Source organism: Tiliqua scincoides, chromosome 3 (genome assembly GCF_035046505.1).
Source record: "Tiliqua scincoides isolate rTilSci1 chromosome 3, rTilSci1.hap2, whole genome shotgun sequence".
Lineage (NCBI taxonomy): Eukaryota > Metazoa > Chordata > Lepidosauria > Squamata > Scincidae > Tiliqua > Tiliqua scincoides.
Genome location: NC_089823.1, coordinates 39,706,472 through 39,717,212, shown reverse-complemented (window position 1 = coordinate 39,717,212; position 10,741 = coordinate 39,706,472).

Sequence of the window (10,741 nt, the reverse complement as noted above, 5' to 3'; positions counted from 1 at the left end):
AAAGTCAGTAAGCCAAGTCACAGTCCAAGATCAGATTCCAAAGTAAGTCAGTCAAATCAGTCAGAGTATCCAAGTCAAAGTCAATAGGCCAGGCCTCCTCCCCTCTCCTCCCTCCAACCTGCACTCCTTCTACAACCCACACCCCCTTCCTCAGGTGCTCCTTATATCCCTGAGGGCCCTATTGCCTTCAAGTGGCTGCAGCTGTGCAGCACACTCTGCTGGATGCCCAGGCCTTACCCTTAAAGGGGTCACTGCTGACACCACATCTACCTCCTTACCAGATCTTCCAGGATTCCAATACCTATGGCGGTTATGACATCTGCTTTTCTTACATGGATACTAAAGAACTCCCCCCACCTTCCAGAGGCACCCTGCTGGAAGGAAAAAAGGACACAGACTCCAGAGAAGAAGCCAGAGCTGGGGGGGGGACCACAGGCCAGCTTCTGCCCTGCCTGCCTGCCCTCCCTCACTCAGGCTGCAACCCTCTCCACACTATCCTGGGAGTAAGCCCCATTGGCTACAATGGGACTTCTGAGCAGACAAGTTGGTTGGAGCTCTCAGGCTGCAGTCCTCTCCACACTTTCCTGGGAGGAAGCCTCACTGACTACTTGTGAGTAGACCTGCATAGGAGGGGGCTGAGACTGCAGCCCTCCACACCTTCCTGGGAGGAAGCCCCACTGACTACAGCGGGGCTTACTTGTGAGTAGACCTACACAGGAGGAGGCTGAGGATACAGCCCTTCACACCTTCCTGGGAGTAGCCCAGGGACTACATCGGGGCTTACTCTGGAACAGACCTGCATGGGCTCCCACTCACCCGTCCTTGCGCTTGGCCTTGAGCAGGCTTCAAGGCTGCCATCCCAGGCACCCTTTCCTGGGAGTAAGCTTCATCTGATGTAATGGGGCTTACAACTGAGTAGACATGCATAGGAGCAGGCTCCATGACTGCAATCCCAGGCACCCTTTCCTGGGAGCAAGCTTCATCCACTGTAATGGGGCTTACTACTGAGTAGTAGACACACAGGATGTCTCCTCTGCTGTGGAGGAAAAGCTTCCCCTTGCACTGAGTGGGGACCTGCTCAGGGAAATGCGGGCTGCAAGGGCTTGCAATAGCTGAGGAGGAGGGCGGCTCAGGATTGGCTGGTGGTCAGCCAGTGAAGGGCCCTGAGCCATTCCAACAGAAAAAGCCAGGAGCCTGCTGGATGCTGATTGGCTGAGCCTGCTGGAGAGTTGAGGAAGGGAGAGTTGCAGAGCGGGCAAAATTGAAAAGGGAAACCAATGCAGGGCAGGTGGGGGTGAAGGGAGAGGAGGGCAGTGAGCTCAGGGGGTGGAGGGAAGCAGCCTGCTCTCCCAACACAGGTGCCTCCTGTTAACCCCTTTGCCACTTTCACCGGAAGGAGCCAAAGCAGACAGCTGAAAGAGCCACATGCGGCTCTAGAGCCGCAGGTTGCCGACCCCTGCTCTAGCCGATTGGTACCACAAATTCATGACCCTGTCATTCCCCCTTCTGCAATCCACTACTGATGTAACCCACATCAGATTGCCTAATGGATGGGCTACCCCTGCACCCCAGTCATGTTTTGAAGGCACACAACGTACAATATTACAGCCTGCTAAGCAGGTCTGAATTTACTCCATGCCTGGAGAGGGGATCTTCTGAGAACTTCATGTAAGTTGTCTTGACTTGTATGATAGTAGAAAGGTGAGATATGAATGTAGTAAATAAAAAAGCAGATTTTTTCCCTGGTGTTTTATCTCCTGTACACGATTATCATATCATGTTAATATATGAAGTTGTTTAGGCTGTCACCAGGCAAACAAATACAGATTGCCACATCTCACTTTAGACACACTGGTTCTATTGCATCTTTTTAAGACTACTGAAGGAAGTGTGGTACTTTGTAAAATGGTTTTTCTTAAAGCTACCATTCATTATCAGACAAAAATATCATTTTCTTTTTGCTGTGTCATTATACTAACTAGCAAAACCTATAAAAGTTAAAAACATGCAGTGCCATCCCCACCAATTAAAATTTGCCTCAATTGTATAAAATTTGCACCCTGTGGATTAAAATACTAAACTGTGGTTGATTAATCTGTAGATTGCAGAAATGATAGTGCTGCCTGAATATTCACAACAAAACCACAACATCAAACGGCTGGATAATGGAAGGCCACATACACATTAACGTACATCTTAAATTGCTTCACATGTGGGGAAACAGTCAAGTGCACCAGCTCCTCATGTCATGTGGATTTGACAATTTCAGTTACACTTTCCAAAACACCTCTCCCCCAACAGCAAAAGTGTGTGGTGACATGGAGGAAATTACCCACCCTCTCGGTGAGCTGCTACACACAAATAACTCATGTTGTGGTGACAGCTACCATTGAAGAGACATTGCAGGACACACTCATAATGTCTGAACCAATCCTCAAATTTCCATACTTCCTAACTGGAAATTCAAACAGTCAGTTATGAATAATGCATGTCTAGCTGGGATCACTCATGTTGATGAGATAGTCTCACTCACATTCAACCATGACATACCTTGATTTTTAATTATACTAATCGTGGAGAGATACGCCCAGCATGTTGTTCATGAGTTTGGCAGAAGAAAAAAAGAGACAGACAGACAGACATAAGAAATCACAACAAATTATTCTGTTGCATGTCCCAGTACACATGGTAATGAATTTATTTCAGTCCATGAAATCCACTAAACAGTCTGGTTGTATTTGTAAAAATATATTTTTTGTAAAACAACAAATTTTACTTGTCACTCAGTATAATTATTATTTATTAATGCATATAAACTAGCATGAGAATGCCAGGACAGAGACAAGAGTTGCTTGCAAAAACAAGCTGTAAAGCCATTCCACAATTGTGTTTTTTAAAGCTGTTTGAATATCAATTACCATTAAAAGGCACACAAACTGCAATCAGTGGCTAAAAGAGATCAGTTGGCAAGATGGTGGCATATTTTGTTGTTTTCTACATCAGTGGGGGAAATCTAACCCTAAACACTGTTTGAATCTAAAAAGGAAGTTCTTTTTTTGACCCAAAAAAGTAGAAGGAAGTTAGAACCTTTTTTTAGAAATCAAATCAGGCTTCCAGAAGCACTAGTTACCTGAGCCAAATTTAACAACAGAGGTGCAACTAAATTGAATCAATACTGCTTGAAGCTTAGAGCAGGGAGGGACCATTGTTCAGCGGTTCAGCACATACTTTTCATGCAGGAGGTCCCAGGTTCAATTCATGGCATCTGCAGTTGACTGGATCTGGGGTCAGGTGATGGGAAAAGCCTGTGCTTGAGGCTTTAGCCATTCTCAGCCTTATTTTGGCTACGGCCCCTTCGAAACTCTCCTTAAGTTCCAAGGTCCCCCTGTCAAGCAAGGATACAAAACAAAGAGATAAATATAAAATCCCCTTTTCATAGTTTTTAGTCTGTGGCCCCCTTGAAATGAGCCCCCATATGGCTCCCACTGAGAATGGCTGCTCTAGAGAGTTACTGCTACTCAAAGCGGGCAGCACTAGCCAAGATCAATCATGCCACTCAGTATAAAGCAGCTTCATATGGCCATCTTGGATTCCCTTGACAATAAACTTATGGTGTGTGCACTTGGATTAGGGTTAGTTCACAGAACCAAAATCAAAGAAAGAACAGCTGGTAGGATTGGGAAAATTTCAGACAAGATTCAGCAGAACTCCATGAGGATTCTTGAGGGTTGGCTTGTCTTAACCTCTGCTGAAAATAGAAAACCTCTGCTGGAATCAATGAATTCCATGGGCTAATTGTGTTGTACTATGTGAAGAAATATTGTACCTTCTTTTGTCCATCCTAAGTCTCCTGCCTGAAATCCGTTTTGTTGGATGACTTCTGGTTCTATGAGAGAGAGAGAGAGAGAGAGAGAGAGAGAGAGAGAGAGAGATTTCTCTCTCCCCACACTGTGCATATTTCTCACAGCCCAATCCTGTACACGTTTACTCAGGAGTAAATCCTACTATGTACAATGGGCTTGCTGCCAGGTAACTGGGTATAGGATTGCAGCCCTGATCACATCAATTGCAGCCCATTAATATTACTTTTTTTCTTCCCAAGTGGAAGAGCCCAAATGCTGTAGCTTGACCTCATAAGGCAGGCCATAAGGCTCCAACTCTCTGATCAATTTGGTTGCCTTCATTTGCTCCTTTTCTGGCTCTACAATATCCTGCAGAGCATGTGACAACTAGAACTGTAAGAACATGTATTCCAAATGTGGCCATACCACAGAGGAATGTAGGAGCAGTACAATATGATCAGTCCTATTCTCAATCCCTTTCCTAATGGAATTCCTTAGCATGGAATTTTCCATCTTTGCAGCTGCCATCCCCTGGGCAGAACCTTATTGAAGCTTTTTATATTTTCTTTAAAAAGTTCCCCACAATAGAAACATGTTGGAAATAAAACTACCTCCAGTCTTGCCAGCTGTTTTATTGTTTTTGGCAATGGAGGTTTACAGCTGCTGTTGATCCTATTTATTTTGGTAACAGTTCACAGAGCCAAATTTGTATGCCGATAAGATGGATCTCATATATTCAGGCAGAGGCATAGTAAAGCAAGAGCTCAAGTTTCTGGACTATTTCTTGACCATCAGGGCCTATTCCCATGGCCGTCTCATTGTATGGTGTCTATGTGAAAGCTTCCAAGACCTTCAGATTTCCCGTCACTTTAACTTGTGGTGTGGCAGTCATGTGCATACCTGCACCATGTGTTGGACTCATCCCTGGGTGGTGAGCTGTCAGCATGCCACTGCAAATACAGTACAGATGCTCAACCATTTACAGCAGAACATCAAAAGCCAATCTGAGCGGAGTTAAGTGTGCACAACTTGCACAGTTTCCTGCCATGGGTTTATGTGGTTGCATCATTGACATTAACTTGGCATTTTCCTGTATCTACCATGTGCTGAACTCATTGTGAAAGGCTGTTTGTTGGAAGAATTGCCTCTTATTCTTTGATCCAACTCTAGTAACACTTTTAAAAATGGTATTGACATATGACTGGTTGTGCTAGGATGCATATTTGAATGTAAACGTCTATCTGTTCAAAACCAATACAGTGTAAATAGCTGGCAACCACATTTAAATGCACATGAGATTGGTGTCCATAGTTCCTGATTCAGAAAGTGACAGGTGTATAAAAGCAAAAGCCTGCTGACACACATGGATTTCAGCTGGTTCAGAGAAATAATGCTGAAGGCTTTAGGGACAAAGTAAAATATATTCATGTATATGTATTTTACTGAAAATACTAATATCTCATCTGTGATACTTATGGCCCGATCCTATCTACACTTGCCCGCTGGCAGAATGAATGCTCCACTGGTGGAAGACAAAGGTTGCATTTGAGCTGGCAGATACTGAAATAGACTGAGAAAGTTGGGATTTGATCTGGAAGAGACTAGAATGAAAGCCAAGAGGAACAGCTGGCAGCTGCCATACTTAGAACACCCAGTGAGCCAATGTTGTTTGCTTTCAGGAGAGCACTATCGATTCCATCCCATGCTTAAACCTGTACATTGCTTAATTTAAAATAGAGCAAAGATAACAAAGACACTGTAAGCTTCCAGTGATTTCTTTTCTGAAGGAAATGAACCACAATTGTGCTGCAGTGGAGGGTCTTGAGCAGTGGCATAGCTAAAGGGGTGCAGGAGGTAACTGTTGCACTGGGCAACCAGCTTTAGGGGGACAACAAACTCAGTTTAACAATAGTGGCCAAAATTGTAAAATTTTGATATATATGAATAATGCCTTCATGTTTTATATCATTAGAAAGACAATTTAATGCCCTTAGGGTGCAATCCTAACCCCTTTTGTCAGTGCTTTCCAGCACTGACCTAAGGACAATGCAGCTCTGAGGTAAGGGAACAAACATTCCCTTACCTTGAGGAGGCCTCCGTGAGTGACACCCAACTGCAGGATGCAGCACATGTCCCATTGGCACCGCTATGCCAGTGCTGGAAAGCACTGACATAAGGGGTTAGGATTGCACCCTTAAACATATAAACATCCTGGGAGGCAGGTTTTACCTCGGTTTTCATGTTTTAAAAAGCCTGGGTGTGACGACACTTTTGGTTGTGACATCACTTCCGGGGCATCATTTTGAGCTCAACACTGGGCTACACAATCATTAGCTACGCCACTGGGCTTGAACATGTCATGATATATAGCCATCATGACTACCATACATTCAGTAGTGTAGCTATGGGGTGGTGGTGCAATAAGTATTGCAGATGCCGCAACATCTACATTGCTGCTGCTGCCCAGAATGGCTCTGACAGCAAGTAGGAGCAGCTTCTTACATGGAGTGTTGCAGCACCAATACTTACTGCCCTCCCCCCCATAGCAACACTACTGCATACACTGAAAGGCCTAATCCCCTTTAAAGCCATGTGATGATCACCACATCTTGTGACTGCAAATTCTGTTAATATTAATAGAATTAAACAGCTAATACTGTGTTGTTTGAAGGAGTACATTTTCCAGCTCTGCAGAGCCAACACACATCTTTCACAAATTGGCTGCAGGGAACCCAGCAGTGTTGCCTTCAGAAGTCCTCTGTTAGTGACTATGTTTCACCACAGATTAAAGGTTCTCAAAGTTTGTAAGGGATTGAATACCCCCCCCCCCCCAAGCTGTGTGTGGGGTGGTGGTGGTGGAAGAAAGTTACAAAGCCAACATTGAAAAACAAACCTCAGCAGGCAGAACTTATGCATACAAGTGGAAATACAAGAGTTGAGGAATCAGAAGGAATTTTCATAATTAATCTGTGTTTGTCCTAATAAACATGACTGAGACTCCAGGAAACACACCAGTCTGCCTTGATTTGTGGAAATACAGCATCTTGGGTTGTTTTGTTTTGTTTCCATAGTTAATTTTCCTCCCTAGTCAGGTCTAATTATAATTTATTACCAATAGCAGAGGCAGAAAGAGCAAAGTAAAAAAGAAAGAGAGAAGGGCTACAGTGGTGGCCTGTAATGTGCTTGAAAGACCCCAAGGCAGTGACACTGGGGAAAGAAAGGCTGGGAGAAAGAAGCTGGGAAGTTGACCCATTGTCACCACATCCATCAATCAACACAAATGAGAAGCCATCCAGCTTAGGTTGATTGACAGCCTGCAATCGAGGGCTTAGTCCAAGGTCCAGAACATTGTCAACCTAGACGTATAATGTCCAAGAATTAAATGATACGCAGTGTTCTGGGAAGTGTCTCATGTTCACCCTGTCCATCTTCTCCTTTTTCTCTGCATCGCAAATCTACTATATAATGATGACTACCACAAGCAGCCAGTATGTTTAACAGGAAACAGAAGTATCTCCTTGCTAGTGTGTATCAAATATTGGTACATACCATCCTGTTGTACTTATGTGACAAGTAGAATGACAGATCTCTCTCTCTCTCTCTCTCTCTCTCTCTCTCTCTCTTTCCCGACTTAGTTACTAGTTTGGCAATCAAGTAAGTAAAAAAAAACCTTCACAGGTGTGCATTTTCTGGATAAAAGGAAGCTGTACATCTTAGGTCTCTACATTTGTTTAGCGGGTTGGGTCAGCCACTAGACCATTTAGGGATTTCCTTTGGATTCCTCCCCCCTTTTTACCATTCAATCAGCTCAGTCAAAGTAGGAAAGATGGCTCCCTCAGGCACCTATCTAGGTTTTCCACTAATAAAGTATCTTATTACATGTAGACATGAAATAATCACAATTCTCCTGTTTATCCTACCACAAGGGGTAGGGTTTATCCTACCCCTTCTCTTTCTCTTTCTCTTTCTCACTTGGGCATATCTTTAGATTGTAAGCACTTCAGGGCAGGGACCTGGTCTCTCCTCTGTTGTTCAGCATCATGTACATAGATGGCACTATATAAATAAAGAAAAAGAAAAGCATGCAGGCAGTATTCAGCCCAATTGCTCACAAGGATGTAATATAGGTCTAACCTAATTATCCATGGATTTTTCACCCATGGTTTTATCTCAATTCAATAAGAAGGGCCATTTAAATTAAAGGAAAAAAGTTGTTTAACAATAGTCTCATTAATGCGAGAGAGGGCAGCTGGCTGACAATCCATCAATCAATCTCTCTCCAGGCACTTAGAACAGCTTCACTGCAAGGCAAGCAACTTCTCCCTTCCCCCTGAGCATGTGAATGAATGATAACCACTTTGCATTCTTTCCCAGCCCTGCAATCTGGGTGAAGGGAGAGGTCTTGGCTCAGAGTGAAGCCTTTCTTAAGTACCTGGAGAGAGACTGATTAGCAAAGGGACATTGTTTTTTAAATGGATTTGCTTTAATGTGATTTTTTTTGCCAACCATTAGTTCTGGGAAGGGAACCTTCTCAAATACTGAGGCTCAACCTGTACAAGGAAATCACTGCAAAGTGTGTTTATGTTGTGGCTGTTGTGCAATGATACCCCACCTCCTTAGGCAGAGATCTTATGAAAACGTTTCTGGCTAAGGGCTTGGAAGAGTTTCTTTAACCATCCTATATATAGGGAACATCTTCTACATATAAAATCTGCTCCTATGTATGTTTTGTGCAGAAGAGGGAGCAACAAAATTGTTGTACTGTGGGATCTAGTAATTACACATACTTGTTGCTACTGCTGTTAGCACAGCTGTCTACGAAGGCTGGATAACCTTTCAGTCAGTGACCAGAGGATTCACACACACACATATGGCCTCCTAGTTCATCCACTCCTCTTCTCCACACTGGCTCCTTATCAAGTCCAGGGACTGGGAGCAGGAGGAGCAGAGGAAGGCAGGCAGAGGGAGGAGGATGCCTCTGCCTTATCTGCTGCCTGAGACAAGTGCTTCAGTTGGTCTCAAAGATGGGCTAGTTGTGACAGGATGACCAGCTCTCTGAAGAACCAGACCCAACTCAAGTCCAGAACACACAGCACCCATGGGGGACCCTTGATCCAGATAATGACTGTGGCAGGAGGCAGGCTTAAAGTCCCTCTACCTCCCGCCCTGTCACAGTCCCTGTGGATTTCCATAGGTGGAAGGCAGCTCTTCCAGGCCTTAATTTTGTTCTCACAACAACTTTGTCTTGTGGGACACACTGTATAGGCCTTTTTTGTTCTCCATATTGCACTTTATCCTAGGAGATTTATTATGTTACTGTCTCAACGGCTCAGGAAGGAATCTTTCTGGACCTGCTTTTTCGCCTGGGTGCACACTCTCTTCAGAGCAGAGGCCGTGTCACTTGAATGTCTGGCAACCCTGATTTCTTGCACATATCCTGACTCTCCAGGAACAACAGCAGGTGGCTTTGATTTCCAAACAATGAGTTTTTCTGGCTGACAAATACCACTAATGCAAAGGCTGCGTGTGGCCTCTTGCTTGCTCCTGAGCAGCTCTGGGCTCCGGAGGAGAGAGAGAGAAACAAAGTTATCCTCATGTTTCATTTTCTGTGTTGTGTAGTATGACAGAAAATGGAGGGGGGGCGGGTATCCGCTGTGGGGGGCATATGGATACGCAGTCACAAAATCATAGCTGCAGGATGCCAAGGTCTCTGGAGAAGGCCGACTTGCTAAGGGCAGTATACACTGAGAAACTGATCCATACAGTCACTTACAAATACATGCTTGACTAGAGAATGCTTTGTGGAGAAGGAACCAGCTGCGGAGTTATTTCAGTGGGTGTACTTGCCAACACTCATCAGCACAGAATCGAAGAGATTTTTAATCAGCAAATCTTCCCTTAGCTGTACCTTGGCATGCATGAATTCACACACACTCACAGGCCCTGCCCTTCCATCTGTCTTATATGGGCACTACATCCACAGCATCAGAGTGCCCTGCAATTTTTTTTTCAAGTTATTCAGCCAGACTGCTCTCTATATAAAACTGTGCATTTCTATTTGCCTGCTTTTGAAATGATGAACAATAAATGATACAGAGACCAGGAGTCCATCCTTCGACAGAGATATTGGCTGCCTTGTCAAAAATAAATCACATTCGTGTGCCTTTTTGTGTACAGAAATACCTACCCCACTTCCTGCATGCCTCCCACTGTATTCTGTTCGCACAAACACGCAGGTCAGGAGTCAAACAATAAACCTTGGAAACGGGGAAGAGAGCTGCATCCATAATACATGACTTTTCAGAAAAATGACTGGAGGGAGACATCTCTGAGAAATACACGCATGTATCTACTTTCTGATTGTCGCTTTTACTTCAGTTAGGCATTAGTAAAGCTGGAAATCTAGCAGCAGATGAGGCCAGCAGGACACCAATCTTTCCAACCTTTCTTGAGTGGAATCTTGTCCAATTAAAATCATCTCAGCCCATTGTGATCAGCTAGAGCACTGCCACTGACCTCTCAAGACTTGCAATCACACTCTCACTTATATAAAAAATTTCTTTAGTTCACAGAAACTCAGATCAGAAGCAAAAACACACCTTTACATTATGAGAGAGAGAGAGAGAGAGAGAGAGAGAGAGAGAGAGAGAGAGAGAATAAGCACTACAGAGACACCACAAAGAACCAAAGCTGCATACTTGGGTTTTGAACGGAGGACACTCAGGCTGGAAAGGGATTTACACAGAAACACTTGGTCAACTTATGGGGCCACACAATGAAACAGACTCACAATTGGTTCAGAACAGACAAAAGGAAGGACTTCTTCGTACAATGCATAATGAATTCATGGAATTCAACATCACAAGGTGGGGCAATGGCCAGTAAATTCAATGACTTTA